Source organism: Mustela putorius, unplaced genomic scaffold, assembly GCF_011764305.1.
Source record: "Mustela putorius furo isolate JIRA1106 unplaced genomic scaffold, ASM1176430v1.1 tig00004017_pilon_pilon_pilon, whole genome shotgun sequence".
In the NCBI taxonomy this organism is placed as follows: domain Eukaryota; kingdom Metazoa; phylum Chordata; class Mammalia; order Carnivora; family Mustelidae; genus Mustela; species Mustela putorius.
The window spans coordinates 632,347-647,982 of record NW_025422155.1 but is presented as its reverse complement, the minus strand read 5'-3'; positions in this window follow the sequence as shown (position 1 = coordinate 647,982).

Sequence of the window (15,636 nt, the reverse complement as noted above, 5' to 3'; positions counted from 1 at the left end):
GATTTCTGGTTGTCCAGTCACAACTCCCCAGAGCTGTACTGTGGTATCCCTCATTTGGTAGAACACCTGAGGTTGAAAAACAAAACAAATCAAATCAACAACAACAACAAAAAAAAACAGACTTCTTCCACCCCACAGAGTGACCCCAAACTCCTTGGACGGGGCCAAACCCCAGAGAGTAAGACTCGTCCAATTCCTATGAAGTCACCCGGAAATTTCACGATCATGAGTGACACAATATCTAGAGACAAAAACGTGAGCAAGAGCCTCACACTCGCCCATTTTTCATATTCAAAAGTGTTCTCCTCATGGTCTGAAGATCAGTCCTGCCATACCTATGACCTGAAACATAAGCCGGGTTTGTGTTTTCAGACAACTGTCTATACATCCCTGGCCTACACACCCTACAGGCTCAGGCCCCTGAGGCCAAACATGAAGACTGTGCTTGCCCTTTCCAAGGGAATTGTATGTGCCCATTCCAATGGCCACAACCCTACATAGTGGATAAACCGCCAAAATTCCTGATGCCATCCCAATAGTGGTGGCTTCCCTGGACAAACAGGGGCAATCTGGGCCCATCTGAGCACCTACCGGCACTCAGAACCGTAGAATGATATCCCTAGAGGTAATAAGGAATGAACAGGCCTATCGGATCCATTGCTTTGGTTTCCAGGCATCTCTCCTCAGAGGCCTGGATTTCAATAACAGCATATGGCTGTTTCTTGACTCCCCCATCAGAACAAATCTCATCTACACATGGGAAACTTGCACGATGGAGCTGTGTGAAAGCCTCTATTTAGGAGAACCCTTCAGGGCCCCAGTGCCACCGCTTCATTCCAAGGTCTCCATAGACACAAAATCATATTAGGTCACATCCACGGTAGAGTCCCTTTCAACTCAACCTCCTCGGTTGCTCCCCCAGATCCAGCAGATCTGACCTGTCTTGTTGCTTGGAGACAATTGGAATGCGAGGTGGGGTACCAGCCATCCATCCTTAGAACCCTGCATGGAAACGTTGTCCTGGAGCCAACCACCAGGTCTCAATTGTCCTGCAGAAGAATCTTTGCAATTGCGACCTTCTCACAACTCCCATCGTCGGAAAACCCCCATGGCCTCGAGAACCCCCACTTCAAGTAGGGGCCCTCAGGGACAGAATGTCCAACCTGAGCGATGGTCTGATCCTCGCCCTGACTTCAGATGCACGAGATCTAGATTCAGGACTGTAGATTGTGCCTGCCTTATCCTCACCCACAAACCTAGGCCTAGCTTGGCTTCTAAGACTTCCGTCCTCAGACTACTGGACCACAAGACCTCGAATTTGGCAATTCAGAACTACAATGCATCACTTTGCCTAACCTCCAAAAGAAAAACATTGCCCTCTGGGTCTACCCAGAAACCCCAAATGAGGATCAACCTGCACGCCATTCGGCTGTACCCCAAAATATAGGCTGACCTGGGCACTAAAGCCCTTTCTGACGCAGCCTGAGCCTGGATGTCCTGGCCCCACCCAGACAGCTGGCCGCACACTGAGCACATTGAACCCGCCATGGCCTTAGGTCGTCATCTCTTCTCAACCTCGGTTTTCAGGCTTCAGAACCTAGACCTTATCTCCAATCAGGGCCCGGGTTTGAAAATGATGCAGAAATCAGAACTCTTTCCCCATGGCAAGAAACCTTGTGGTTGGCATGTTGTCCAAGAATCAGTGTAGTTGAAACCAGTGTGGCCCATAAGGCCCTATCCATGCTTGCGGGCCGTATCGGTCACAAACACACATTGTGACCCTCAGCCTGAGCCCAGTCCTCAGGTAAGGCCTCTCAGTGGCTGGCTGGAGAGACAGCATATAGGGCTTGCCATGCCCCTAGGCCCCAATTTTTTACCGTAGTTGGGGTTGTCCCTTCACTCTTCCCCAGGGCTGTGCTTTGGAATTCCTCTTTTGGAGGGACACCTGAGGTAACGAACCTGAAAGGAGTCCTCCCATCCCACAGATTGACGAAAAACAATTGGGATCGGGCCAAATACACAGAGAGCAAGACTCGTCCATGGCCCATGAGGCCTCCCCAACATTCCACGGCCATCGCTGATACAAAATCCAGAGACAAAAGCCTGAGCACGCGCCTCAGACTCGCTCATTCTCAAATCCTGAATAGTTCTTCAGATAAGAACTTACGCCGCACTCAAATGACCCCAAAATATATAGTCTAACCTGGGCACCAATACACTGTCTGACAACCTGAGCCCGGACCTCGTGACCAACACACAGACAGCTGACCGAACACTGAGCACATTAGACCCACCATGGCCTTAGATCATCATCTCTTACCTACCTCAGTTTTCAGGCTTCAGAACCTAGACCTTATCTCCAATCACTGCCCAGGGGTGACTGTGATGCAGAATCAGAACTCTTCCTTACCCATGGCAAGAAACCTTGTGGTTGGCATGTTGTCCAACGTTCAGGGTAGGAGAAACCAGCATTCACGCTGAGGCCCCGCCCATTCTTGAGAGCGACGAGGGCATAAACACGCATTGTGACCCTCAGCGTGAGTCCTGTCCTCTAGTACGTCCTCTCAGTGGCTTGACCATTAGATGTCATAATGGGCTTGACATGTCCCTAGGCCCCAATTTTTAACCAGATTTTTGGTTGTCAGAGTAGCCCCTCCCCAGGGCTCTACTCTTGAATCCACCATTTGGTGGGACACCTGAGGTTGAAAAACAAAACAAAACAAATCAAATCAACAACAGAACAACGGACTTCTTCCATCCCACAGAATGACCCCAAACTCTTTCGAAAGGGCCAAACCCCCAGAGAGTAAGACTCGTCCATTTCCCATGAAGTCACCCGGAAATATCACGACCATGTGTGACACGATATTCACAGACAAAGACTTGAGCAAGAGCCTCACACTCGCCCTTTTTTCATATACCAAAGAGTTCTCCTCATGGTCTGTAGATCAGTCCTGCCATACCTATGACCCGAAACATAAGCCGAGTTTGTGTTTTCAGACAACTGTCCAAACAGCCCTGGCCTACACACCCTATAGGCTCAGGCCCCTGGAGCCAAACCTGACGACTTTGGCTTGCCCTCTCCAAGGGAATTGTATGTGCCCATTCCAATGGCCACAATCCTACTAATAGGATAAACTTCCAAAATCCCTGAGGCCATCCCAATATTTGTGGCTTCCTATGACAAACAGGGGCAATCTGGGCCCATCTGTGCACCTACCGGCACTCAGACCCGTAGACTGATGTCCCCAGTAGTAAAATGGAACAAACAGGCCCGTAGGCACCTAACGGATTTATTGCTTTGGTTTCCAGGCATCTCCTCAGAGGCCTGGATTTCAATAACAGCATATGGCTGTTTCTTGACTCACCCATCAGAACAAATCTCATCTACACATGGGAAACTTGCACGATGGAGCTGTGTGAAAGCCTCTCTTTAGGAGAACCCTTCAGGGCCCCAGTGCCACCGCTTCATCCAAAGGTCTCCATAGACACAAAATCACATTAGGACACATCCATGGGAGAGTCCATCTCAACTCATCCTCCTCGATTGCTCCCCCGTATCCAGCAGATCTAACCTGTGTTGTTGCTTGGAGACAATTGGAATGCGAGGTGTGCTACCCAGCCATCCATCCTTAGAACCCTGCCTGGATCATTGTCCTGGAGCCAACCAACGGGTCTCAATTGTCCTGCAGAAGAATCTTTGCAGTTGGGAGATTCTCAGAACTCCCATTGTGGGAAAACCCCCAAGGCCTCGTGATCCACCCCCCCCTTCAAGAAGGGGCCATCATGGACAGAATGTCCAACCTGAGCGATCGTCTGATCCTCGCCCTGACTTCAGATGCACGAGATCTCGATTCAGGTCTGTAGATTGTGCCTGCCATATCCTCACCCAGAAACCTAGGTCTAGCTTGGCTTCTAAGACTTCCGTCCTCAGACTACTGGCCCACAAGCCCTCCAGTTTGGCAATCCAGAACTACAATGCAGCACTCTGCCTGTTCTCCAGAAGAAAAACATTGCCCTCTGGGGCTCCCAGAAAACCCAAGTATACATCAACCTGCACGTCATTCGGCTGTACCCCAAATATATAGGCTGACCTGGGGACTAAAGCCCTTTCTGACACAGCCTGAGCATGGACCTCCTGGCCCCACCCAGACAGCTGGCCGCACACTGAGCACATCGGACCCGTCAATGCCTTAGGTCGTCATCTCTACTCAACCTCGGTTTTCAGGCTTCAGAACCTAGACCTTATCTCCAATCACGGCCCGGGATTGAAAATGATGCAGAAATCAGAACTCTTTACCCATGGCAAGAAACCTTGTGGTTGGCATGTTGTCCAAGGTTCAGTGTACTTGAAACCAGTGTGACCCATGAGGCCCCCCGCCCATGCTTGCGGGCCACATTGGTCACAAACACACATTTTGACCCTCAGTCTGAGCCCAGTCCTCAGGTAAGGCCCTCTCAGTGCTGGATGGAGAGACAGCATTATTGGGCTTGCCATGCCCCTAGGCCCCAATTTTTAACCATTGTTCGGATTTTCCCTTCACTCTTCCCCAGGGCTCTGCTTTGGAATTCCTATTTTGGTGGGACCCCTGAGGTAACAAACCTGAAAGGAGTCCTCCCATCCAATAGATTGATGAAAAACAATTGGGATCGGGCCAAAATCCACAGAGAGCAAGATTCGTCCATGGCCCATGAGGCCTCCCCAACATTTCACGGCCATCGCTGATACAAAATCCAGAGACAAAAGCCTAAGCACGCGCATCGGATTCTCTCATTCTTCATATCCTGATGAGTTCTTCAGATAAGAACCTACACGGCACTCGAATGCACCCAAAATATATAGTCTAACCTGGGCAATAATGCACTGTTTGAAAACCTGAGCTCAGACCTCGTGACCAACACCCAGACAGCTGACCGCACACTGAGCACATCAGACCCGCCATGGCCTTAGTTCATCATCTATTCCCTACCTCAGTTTTCAGGCTTCAGAACCTAGACCTTATCTCCAATCACTGCCTAGGGGTGACTGTGATGCAGAAATCAGAACTCTTCCTTACCCATGGCAAGAAACCTTGTGGTTGGCATGTTGTCCAACGTTCAGTGTAGGAGAAACCAGCATTCACCCAGAGGCCCCCGCCCATTCATGAGTGCGACGAGGGCATAAAAACAAATTGTGACCCTCAGCGTGAGTCCTGTCCTCTAGTACGTCCTCTCAGTGGCTGGACCATTAGATGTCATAATGGGCTTGACATGTCCCTAGGCCCCAATATTTAACCAGATTTCTGGTTGTCCATTCGCCCCTCCCCAGGGCTCTACTCTGGAATTCCTCATTTGGTGGGACACCTGAGGTTGAAAAACAAAACAAAACAAATCAACAACAACAGAACAACGGACTTCTTCCATCCCACAGAATGACCCCAAAACTCTTTGGACTGGGCCAAACGCCCCCAGAGAGTAAGAATCGTCCATTTCCCATGAAGTCACCCGGGAATTTCACGACCATGAGTGACACGATATCCAGAGACTAAAACTTGAGCAAGAGCCTCACACTCGCCCTTTTTTCATATCCCGAAGAGTTCTCCTCATGGTCTGTAGATCAGTCCTGCCATACCTATGACCTGAAACATAAGCCGAGTATGAGTTTTCAGACAACTGTCCAAACAGCCCTGACCTACACACCCTACAAGGCTCAGGTATCCTGGAGCCAAACCTGACTACTCTGCTTGCCCTCCCAAGGGAATTGTGTGTGCCCATTCCAATGGCCACAACCCTACTAAAAGGATAAACCTCCAAAGTCCGTGAGGCCATCCCAATATTTGTGGCTTCCCAGGACAAACAGGGCAATCTGGGCCCATCTGAGCACCTACCTGCACTCAGACCCGTAGACTGATGTCCCCAGAGAGTTAAAAAGGAAACAACAGGCCCATAGGCACCTATCAGATCAATTGCTTTGGTTTCCAGGCATCTCTCTCAGAGGCCTGGGTTTCAATAACAGCATATGGCTGTTTCTTCTGACTCACCCATCAGAACAAATCTCATCTACACATGGAAAACTTGCACGATGGAGCTGTGTGAAAGCCTCTCTTTTGGAGAACCCCTTCAGGGCCCCAGTGCCACCGCTATCATTCCAAGGTCTCCATAGACACAAAATCATATTAACACATCCACGGGAGAGTCCATTTCAACTCAGCCTCCTCGGTTGCTCCCCCAGATCCAAGAGATCTGACCTGTCTTGATGCTTGGAGAACAATTGGAATGCGAGGTGGGCTACCCAGCCATCCATCCTTAGAACCCTGCTCGGAATCGTTTGTCCTGGAGCCTACCAACAGGTCTCAATTGTCCTGCAGAAGAATCTTTGCAGTTGGGAACTTCTCACAACTCCCATCGTGGGAAAACACCCATGGCCTCGTGATCCACCCCACCTTCAAGTGGGGCCTCAGGGACAGAATGTCCAACTGAGCGATCGTCTGATCTTCGCCCTGACTTCAGAAGCACGACATCTCGAATCAGGTCTGTAGATTGTGTCTGCCATGTCCTCACCCAGAATTCTAGGCCTAGCTTTGGGTTTCTCAGACTTCCGTCCTCAGACTACTGAGCCACAAAACCTCCAGTTTGGCAATCCAGGACTACAATGCAGCACTCTGCCTGCCCTCCAGAAGAAAAACATTGCCGTCTGGGGCTACCCAGAAACCCCCAAATGAGATTCAACCGGCACGCCATTCGGCTGTACCCCAAAATATATAGGCTGACCTGGGCACTAATGCCTTTTCTGACACAGCCTGAGCCTGCACCACCTGGCCCCACCCAGACAGCTGGCCGCACACTGAGCACATTGGACCCGCCATGGCCTTAGGTTCGTCATCTCTTCTCAACCTCGGTTTTTCAGGCTTCAGAACCTAGACCTTATCTCCAATCACGGCCCGGGTTTGAAAATGATGCAGAAATCAGAACTCTTTTCCCCATGGCAAGAAACCTTGTGGTTTGGCATGTTGTCCAAGGTTCAGTGTACTTGAAAAAACCAGTGTGGCCCCTGAGGCCTGGCCCATGCTTGCGGGCCACATTGGTCACAAACACACATTGTGACCCCTCAGCCTTAGCCCAGTCCTCAGGTAAGGTCTCTCAGTGGCTGGATGGAGAGACAGCATATTGGGCTTGCCATGCCCCTAGGCCCCAATTTTTAACCGTAGTTCAAGTTGTGTCTTCACTCTTCCCCAGCGCTCTGCTTTGGAATTCCTCTTTTGGTGGGACACCTGAGGTAACAAACCTGAAAGGAGTCCTCCCTACCCACAGACTGACGAAAAAAATTGGGATCGGGCCAAATCCACAGAGAGCAAGATTCGTCCATGGCCCATGAGGCCTCCCCAACATTCCACGGCCATCGCTGATACAAAATCCAGAGACAAAAGACTGAGCACGCACCTCAGACTCGCTCATTTTTCATATCCTGAAGAGTTCTGCATATAAGAACCTACACGGCACTCGAATGCCACACAAAATATATAGTCTAACCTGGGCACTAATGCACTGTCTGAGAACCTTAGCCCGGAGCTCGTGACCAACACCCAGACAGCTGACCGCACACTGAGCACATCAGACCCGCCATGGCCTTAGGTCATCATCTCTTCCCTACCTCAGTTGTCAGGCTTCAGAACCTAGACCTTATCTCCAATCACTGCCCAGGGGTGACTGTGATGCAGAAATCAGAACTCTTCCTTACCCATGACAAGAAACCTTGTGGTTGGCATGTTGTCCAACGTTCAGTGTAGGAGAAACCAGCATTCACCCTGAGGCCCCGCCCATTCTTGAGTGCGACGAGGGCATAAACACGCATTGTGACCCTCACCGTGAGACCTGTCCTCTAGGACGTCCTCTCAGTGGCTGGACCATTAGATGTCATAATGGGCTTGACATGTCCCTTGGCCCCAATTTTTTAACCAGATTTCTGGTTGTCAGTCGCCCCTCCCCAGGGCTCTACTCTGGAATCCCTCATTTGGTGGAACACGTGAGGTTGAAAAACAAAAAAACAAATCAACAACAACAGAACAATGGACTTCTTCCATCCCACAGAATGACCACAAACTCTTTGGATGGGGCCAAACCCCCAGAGAGTAAGACTCGTTCATTTCCCATGAAGTCACCCGAAAATTCACGACCCATGAGTGACACGATATCCAGGGAAAAAAACATGAGCAATAGCCTCACACTCGCCCTCTTTTCATATCCCGAAGAGTTCTCCTCATGGTCTGTAGATCAGTACTGCCATACCTATGAGCCGAAAAATAGACGAGTTTGTCTTTTCAGACAACTGTCCAACACCCCTGGCTTACACATGCTACAGGCTCAGGGCCCTGGAGCCAAACCTGAAGACTGTGCTTGCCCTCTCCATGGGAATTGTATGTGCCCATTCCAATGGCCACAACCCTACTAAGCGATAAACCTCCAAAGTCCCTGAGGCCATCCCATATTTGTGGCCTCCCAGGACAAACAGGGGCAATCTTGCCCCATCTGAGCACCTACATGCACTCAGACCCGTAGACTGATGTCCCCAGAAGTAAAAAGGTACGAACAGGACCCTAGGCAAATATCGGATCCATTGGTTTGGCTTGCAGGCATCTCTCCAAACGCCTGGATTTCAATAACAGCATATGGCTGTTTCTTGACTCACCCGTCAGAACAAATCTCATCTACACATGGGAAACTTGCACGATGGAGCTGTGTGAAAGCCTCTCTTTAGGAGAACCCTTCAGCGCCCCAGTGCCACCGCTTCATTCCAAGGTCTCCATAGACACAAAATCATATTAGGACACATCCACGGGAGAGTCTATTTCAACTCAGCCTCCTCGGTTGCTCCCCCAGATCCAGCAGATCTAACCTGTCTTGTTGCTTGGAGACAAATGGAAATGCGAGGTGGGCTCCACATCCATCCATCCATAGAACCCTGCTCGAAAATGTTGTCCTGGAGCCAACCAACAGGTCTCAACTGTCCTGCAGAAGAATCTTTGCAATTGGGAGTTTCTCACAACTCCCATTGTGGGAAATCCCCCATGGCCTCGTGATCCACTCCCCCTTCAAAAAGGGCCATCAGGGACAGAATGTCCAACCTGAGCGATCGTCTCTTCCTCGCCCTGACTGAAGATGCATGAAATCTCGATTCAGGTCTGTAGATTGTGCCTTCCATATCCTCACCCAGAAACCTAGGCCGAGCTTGGGTTCTCAGACTTCCGTCCTCAGACTACTGGCCCACAAGCCCTCCAGTTTGGCAATCCAGAACTACAATGCAGCACTCTGCCTGCCCTCCAGAAGAAAAAAATTGCCCTCTGGGGATACCCAGAAAACCCAAATGAGGATCAACCTGCACGCCATTCTACTGTAGCCCAAATATATAGGCTGACATGGGCACTAATGCCCTTTCTGACGCAGCCAGTGCATGGACCTCCTGGCCACACCCAGACAGCTGGCCGCACACTGAGCACATCGGACCCGCCATGGCCTTAGGACGTCATCTCATCTCAACCTCGGATTTCAGGCTTCAGAACCTAGACCTTATTTCCAATCACGGCCCGGGTTTGAAAATGATGCAGAAATCAGTACTCTTTCCCCATGGCAAGAAACCTTGTGGTTGGCATGTTGTCCAAGGTTCACTGTAGTTGAAACCAGTGTGGCCCATGAGGCCCCACCCATGCTTGCGGGCCACATTGGTCACAAACACACATTGTGACCATCAGCCTGAGCCCAGTCCTGAGGTAAGGCCTCTCAGTGGCTGGATGGAGAGACAGCATATTGGGCTTGCCATGCCTCTAGGCCCCAATTTTTATCCGTATTTCGGGTTGTCCCTTCACTCTTCCCCAGGGCTCTGCTTTGGAATTCCTCTTTTGGTGGGACACCTGAGGTAACTAACCTGACAGGAGTCCTCCCATCAAACAGATTGATGAAAAACAATTGGGAACGGGCCAAGTCCACATAGAGCAAGATTCGTCCATGGCCCATGAGGCCTCCCCAACATTCCACGGCCATCGCTGATACAAAATCCAAAACAAAAGCCTGAGTAACGCACCTCAGAATAGCTCATTCTTCATATCCTGAAGAGTTCTTCAGATAAGACCCTACACGGCACTCGAATGCACCCAAAATATATAGTCTAACCTGGGCACTAATGCACTGTCTGACAACCTGAGCCCGGACCTCGTGACCAAAACCCAGACAGCTGACCACACACTGAGCACATCTGACCCGCCATGGCCTTAGGTCATCATCTCTTCCCTACCTCAGTTTTCAGGCTTCAGAACCTAGACCTTATCTCCAATCACTGCCCAGGGGTGACTGTGATGCAGAAATCAGAACTCTTCCTTACCCATGGCAAGAAACCTTGTGGTTGGCATGTTGTCCAACGTTCAGTGTAGGAGAAACCAGCATTCACCCTGAGGCCTCGCCCATTCTTGAGTGCGACGAGGGCATAAACACGCATTGTGACCCTCAGCGTGAGTCCTGTCCTCTAGTATGTCCTCTCAGTGGCTGGACCATTAGATGTCATAATGGACTTGACATGTCCCTAGGCCCCAATTTTTAACTAGATTTCTGGTTGTCCAGTCGCCCCTCCCCAGGGCTCTACTCTGGAATCCCTCATTTGGTGGGACACCTGAGGTTGAAAAACAAAACAAAACAAATCAACAACAACAGAACAACGGACTTCTTCCATCGCACAGAATGACCCCAAACTCTTTGGAAGGGGCCAAAACCCCAGAGAGTATGACTCGTCCATTTCCCATGAAGTCACCCGGAAATTTCACGACCATGAGTGACACGATATCCAGAGACAAAAACTTGAGCAAGAGCCTCACACTCGCCCTTTTTTCATATCCTGAAGAGTTCTCCTCTTGGTCTGTAGATCAGTCCTGCCATACTTATTACCCGAAACATAAGCCGAGTTTGTGTTTTCAGACAACTGTCCAAAGCGTTGGCCTACACACCCTACCGGCTCAGGCCCCTGGAGCCAAACATGAAGACTCTGCTTGCCCTCTCCAAGGGAATTGTATGTGCCCATTCCAATGGCCACAACCCTACTAATAGGATAAACCTCCAAAGTCCCTGAAGCCATCCCAATATTTGTGGCTTCCCAGGACAAACAGGGGCAATCTGGGCCCATCTGAGCACCTACCGGCACTCAGACACGTAGACTGATGTCCCCAGAGGTAAAAAGAAACGAACAGGCCCATAGGCACCTATCGGATCTATTGCTTTGGTTTCCAGGTATCTCTCCTTAGAGATCCTTAGAACCCTTAGAACCCTCGGCACTCAGACCCGTAGACTGATGTCCCCAGAGAGAAAAAGTAACGCACAGGCCCATAGGCACCTATCGGATCTATTGCTTTGGTTTCCAGGCATCTCTCCTTAGAGATCCTTAGAACCCTTAGAACCCTGCTCTTGCGGCTTTCCTTATGGGACATCCTTGAGCCATCCAACAGGTGTCGAATGTCCCACAGGAGTCCTTGTTCATGGACCACCTCACAACTCATATCATGGAAAGCTTCCAAGGTCACATGATGCCCCCAATTTTCATGAAGTCTGATCATGGAAAGAAACTCCAACCTGAGCCAACGGCTGATCCTCGCCTTGACTTCATATGCACGAGATCTTGATTAAGCTCTTCAGAGTGCACCTGCTGTGCCCTCACCCCCCAAAACCTAAGCATAGCTAGTGTTCTCAGACTTCCGTCCTCACTCTCCTGGACCACACGCCCTCCATTTTGGGATTTCCGATGACACAGTGCTGCACTCTGCCTGCCCTCTAGAAGAAAAACGTTGCCCTATGGGTCTACCCAGAAACCTCAAATGAGGATAAAAACCTGCATGCCACTCAACTGTACACCAATTATATAGTCTAGCCTGTGCACTAATGCCCTGTCTGACACAACCTGAGGCCTGAATTCCCAACCGACACCCAGACAGCTTGCTGTACACTGAGAACATCTGAACCGCCATGGCCTTAGGTTGCCATCTCTTTCCAACCTGGTTTTCAGGCTACAGAAACCTAGACCTTATCTCTACACATTTCCCATGGGTGAACGTGATGCAGAAATCATAACTCCTCCTTCCCTCTCGCCAGAATCTTGTGGTTGGCATCTTATCCAAAGTTCAGTGTAGGACCCCTGTAGGGCCTACAGGAGTAGTTGTAGGGCCCCTGAGGGTAGTGTAGGGTCCCTGAGGCCCTGCCCATGCTTAAGAGCTGCGGTGGGCACAAACACACATTGGGACCCTCAGTTTGAACCCTGTCCTCAAGTAAAGCCTCTCAGTGGCTGGACCATGAGCCCACATATGGGGCCTGCCATGCCCCAAGTCACCCAATCTTAACCAGAGGTAGAGACATCTAGTCACCCCTACTCAGGGCTCTGCTCTGGAATCCCTCTTTGGTGGGACATTTGAGGTAAGTAAACACAGAAAGGATTCCTCCCACCCACAGAATGACCCCAATCACTTGGGATCAGGCCATCCCCAGAGAGAAGACTCCTCCATGGCCCATGAGGCCAGCCCGACATTCCACGGCCACTATTGACACAAAAAATCCAGAGACATAAGCCTCACCCTTAGGTCATAGCCCAAAAAAATTATCCCTCATAGTCTGTAGATCAGGCCTGCCATACCTACACCCCAAACCGTGTTTTCAGACTTCTATCCTGACATCCCGGTCCCACACATCCTCCAGGCTGAGGCCCCTGGAGCCACACCTCAGGACTGTGCCTGCCCTCTCCAAAGAAATTCTTCCCATTCCATAAGCCACAACCCTACAGATTAGGAGAAACCTCCAAAGTCCCAGAGGCCATTCCAATAGTGTAGGACGCCCAGTACAAAGAGGGTGATCTGTCACAAGCTGAGCAACGACCTCAACTCACCCGTAGACAGATATCCCAAGAGAAAGGTATTAAACTGGACAGGCCCCTAGAACGTAATTGGTTCCATTGCTTTTGTTTCTAAGCATCTCTCCTCAGAGGCCCGTTTTCCAATACCAGCATATGGGGGATTCCAGAGATACCAATCAGAACAAATCTTGTCTCCACATGGGAAACTTATCCTTTGGAGCTCTGTAAAAACCTCCAGTTAGGAGAAACCTTCAGGTAACCGGAGCCACCGCCCTATTCCAAGGTCTCCATGGACACAAACCCGCATTATGACCATTCGGCAGGAGAGTACATTTCAACTCAGCCCCGTTGATTACTCCCCCAGAGCCAGAATATCAAACCTGCCTTGTCGCTAGGAGACAACTGGAATGCAAAGCAGACTCTCTAGGCATCCATCGTTGGAATCCTGCTCTGGCGCCGTTCCATATTGGGATGTCCTGGGAGCCTTCCAACAGGTCTTGACTGTCCCGCAGAAGGAATCCTTGCAGATTGGAGCATCTCACAACTCCTATCGTGGGAAAACCTACATGGCCTCATGAGATGCTCCCCTTTATAAAGGGGCCATCATGGACAGAAACTCTAACCTGAGCCAACTTCTGATCCATTGCTTTGGTTTCTATGTATCTCTCCTCAGAGGCCTGGTTTCCAATATCAGAATATGGGGGTTTCCTAAGGAAACAATCAGAACAGATCTCATCTCCACATGAGAAACTTGCTCTTTGGAGCTGTGTCAATACCTCAGGTTAGGACGATCCTTCAGGGCGCTGGCACCATGGCCCAATTCCAAGGTCTCCAAGGACACAAACTTACATTATGATCCATCCTCAGGAGAGTCCATTTCAAATCAGCCCCCTCGGCTGCTCACCCAGAGCCAGCAGATCAAACCTGCCTTGTCACTAGGAGACAGTTGGAATGCGAGGTGGGCTGCCCAGGCATCCATCCTTAGAACCCTGCTCTGGAGAATTTCTTTATGGGACGTCTTGAATCCAACCAACCTGTCTTGACTGTCTCGCAGAATGAATCCTTGTGGTTTGAAGCATCACACAATCCCACTGTGAGAAAACCTCCATTTCCTCATGATGCCCCACACCTTCATAAATGGGCCATCATGGACAGAAAGTCCATCCTAAGTCAAATTCTGATCCGCGCCCTGATTCAGAAGCACGAGATCTCGATTCAGCACTTGAGAGTGTGCCTTCTGTGCCCTCGCCCCGAAACCTAAGCCTAACTTGTGTTCTCAGACTTCCGTCTTCACAATCCTGGCCACACCCCTCCAGTTTGGCAATTCTTGAGACACAATGCAGCACTCTGCCTGCCCTCCAGAAGAAAAATGTTGCCCTATAGGGCTAACCAGAAAAACGCCAAATGAGTAACAACCTGCATGCCACTCGACCATACCCCAATTATACAACCTAGCCTGTGCACTAAAGCCCTGTCTGACAAAGCCTGAAGGCAGACCTCCAGTCCAACACCCAGACAGCTGGCCGTACACTGAGCATATCAATCCCACAATGGCTTTCGGCCATCATCTCTACCCAACCTCAGTTTTCACCTTCAGAACCTAGACCTTATCTCCACTCATTGCTCAGGAGTGAACGTGATACAAGAATCAGAACTTCTCCTTCGCCATGGCAAGAAACCTTGTGGTTGGCATGTGGTCCAACGTTCATTGTAGGAGAAAGCAGCATGGACTATGAGGCCCCACCTATCCCTGAGGGCTACAATTTGCACAAACACACATTGTGACACTCAGCGTGAGCCCTATCCTCATGTAAAGCCTCTTAGTGACTGGAACAACAGCCCACATATGGGGCTTGCCAAGCCCATAGTCCCCCAATCTCAACCAGAGTTAGAGATGTCTAGTCACCCCTACTCAGGGCACTGCTCTGGAATCCCTCTTTGGTGGGACACCTGAGGTAAAAAAAAAAAAATACAGAAAGGACTCTTCCCATCCACAGAATGATCCCAATAACTTGGGATCAGGCCAAATCACCAGAGAAAGACTTTTCCATGGCCCTTGAGGACACGCTGACATTCCACGGCCACCATAGGCACAAAATCCAGAGACAAAAGCCTGAGCAAACACCATATACTCGCCCTTTGTTCATAGCCCGGAAAATTCTAACGGTCTGTAGATCGAGCCTTATACATACATCCCCAAACCTAAGCTGAGTTTGTGTTTTCAGACTTCTGTCCCCACAGTCGTGGCCCACACACCATCCAAGCTGGAGCCCCTGGATCCACACCTGAGGACTGTGGCTTCCTTCTCCAGGGGAATTCTGCCATTTCCATTGGCCACAACCCTATAGATTAGGAGAAACCTACAAACTCCCCGAGGCCATCCCAATAGTGTTGGCTGCCCAGGACAAACAGGGATGATCTTTCACAAGTTAGGAAACTACCTCCACTCAGACCCAGAGACAGATATCCCCATAGAATAAGATTGAACTGGACAGGCACTTAGGCCCTAATCAGATCCACTGCTTTTTTTTCCAGGCATCTCTCCTCAGAGGCCTGGTTACCAATACCAGCATATGGGGGATTACTGAGGCACTCATAGAAAAATCTCGTCTCCACACAGGAAATGTACTCTTTGGAGCTCTATAAAAACCTCTGTTTAGGAGAATCTTTCAGGGCCCCGGATCAAGCGCCCCATTCCAAGGTCTCCATGGACTTAAACCCACATTATGATCTATCCTCGGTAGAGTCCATGTCAACTCATCCCCCTTGGTTTCTCCCCACGG